We start from the raw sequence: 2,061 nt of genomic DNA, 5'->3' as shown, positions 1-2,061 counted from the left end.
AGAAGAATATAAAGTTGGTGATTGATGATGCCACGAAACAAAGTATAACAAGTAGTCCGACTCTCACATATAAGAAATTACTCTCTCACATCTACGAGTACCGTGTGACTTAGACTCTCTTGTGAGAAATTAAAACTTGTCAAAACACTCAAATGTTTAACTTACTTTTTTGGCCACTTTTAAGGATCGTACGCGAAATTGCAGTTATCCACAAAAAAACTGTAATTTTTTAAAATAAATTTAAAGCATTTTTAATTTAGAATTTTGTTTAATTTTCATGAACTGGAAATTTTTTTTTGTTAATTTATTGACATTTCATTTTTGTTGTTGAATTTAATTTTAATTTTTGGTATTGAAAATTCGAACAAATTTAAAATTATAACTTTTTTATAAAACTCTGTGTGTTTAAAATGCACCAATACATATACATTTTTGTTATTAACACATATTTAGATTTAGGTACTTTTTCACTAACACATGCTTAGAGTTAGGTACTGCTGTCAAAGAGTCGGACTACTTGTTATACTTTGCCACGAAATCTCTACCCGTCACCTGTAATATGATTCGTGCTGCCACTGAAATAGACGATGAACTTCACTGAAAAGATGATCTCTGTAAGTGGCCCAAAATAATTGATTCATATTTAAAAAAAAAATTTCTCACAAAAAGACAATTTGAATATTTCCAGAGACTGTTTAATGTATGTTGATAGAATTGTCATACCTAAATGTTTCAGAAATAAAATTTAAAAAGAATTGCACAAGGCTCACAAGGTCAGGAACAGCAAATGCCAATTTAAATATTTCCTCCAGTGTCATCGGTGTACTCCAAACAAAGCTTCAGGAAAAACTCGTTCGTGGGAAGGAAAGTTAGATTAAACCTTGGCTTGCTACAAAAACCTTAAGTGGATATCCTAATTCGTAACCAGAAAATGGAATCTCAGTTAAATAACCAATATGGAGCTAAACAAAGAATCTACGGTATTGGACAGCAAGTGTTAGCAAAGGTATACAAGCGAAATGAAATGGACCCCCGGAATAATTGCAAATAAGGTCGGTAAAGTTATGTACGAGGTAAAACTTAAGAACTTATCACATTCCAAAATCGTTCGATGTCATGTAAACCAATTATGTTCAGATTTTTTTAAAGCATTGAATCGAACACTTCATCATTAACTGATTTTTAGATTGTTTTGACCTACAACCAATATCTTTTAATATTTTAGAAACCACAAATGCTGCTGAACAAATAGAAGTTAGTGAGGAAGATTCTAAACAACAACATAATCCAAATGTTAATCCAAGTTGCTGAACCATCGCAGTGTATTCTAGAAAAAACTCCAGTATAAGATCAGCCCACAGAACAACTGCCGTTTAGCCAATCCTTTTTTTCTATTTAATTATACATATACACATATAAATATAAAAACACAACAATTATTTACCTTTTTTGTTGTTAATAATTTTTATTTTGCGTGTGTGAAAACACTCAACCACCATCAGTGGTGATAGAGGGTATATATAAGTTTATCGTTCCGTGTGTAACACCAAGAAATATTCATCTGAGACCAAACAAAGTATATATATTCTGGGTCCTTGTTTTTAATATCTTTTTTTTATTTCTTTAAAACTTTTCATTTTCGTTTGTAAAATTTTAGCAACAAAAAATTCCAATCCTCTTTAATTGTTTAAAATATGACAACATCTATTAACATGTTAGTTTACAAACTTTGAATATAGGTGAAAGAAATGTGTCAAACTTTATCGTTTGAAATTTGTTTTTTGGAGCATCAAATGACTTTATGTTATTTATTGTTTGTTTGGACGTAAAACGGAATTCTATTAAAGTAGTTTTTTAGATTATGAGATGAATCAATTATCAAAATCTTGTAGCATGAAATATGACATTAAAAATTTATTATTTCATTACATTTTACACCATGTTGAGCTTTTCTTTTTTACTTTGCGTGGCTGTCAGCCGCAGTTTGACGCTAAGTATTGTATATGTTTGAGCCTTACCTTACTGTAGCGTACTTTCTCAATAATAGTATGTGGCAATCAT

The 2,061-nt window shown here is 30.2% G+C and overlaps 1 long non-coding RNA gene across 1 annotated transcript; it reads left to right on the top strand.

Annotated features, from left to right (window-relative positions):
* Positions 1-405: 405 nt before the first annotated feature.
* Positions 406-1,507, top strand: LOC124419414. The gene is made up of 3 exons (XR_006940567.1): positions 406-614; positions 689-1,052; positions 1,226-1,507. It is a non-coding gene; the product is annotated as an uncharacterized LOC124419414 (long non-coding RNA).
* Positions 1,508-2,061: the final 554 nt, after the last annotated feature.

This window comes from Lucilia cuprina, chromosome 4 (genome assembly GCF_022045245.1).
Source record: "Lucilia cuprina isolate Lc7/37 chromosome 4, ASM2204524v1, whole genome shotgun sequence".
Classification (NCBI taxonomy): Eukaryota; Metazoa; Arthropoda; class Insecta; order Diptera; family Calliphoridae; genus Lucilia; species Lucilia cuprina.
Note: the sequence above shows the minus strand (reverse complement) of the source record. Positions and strands in the feature narration are given on the sequence as shown.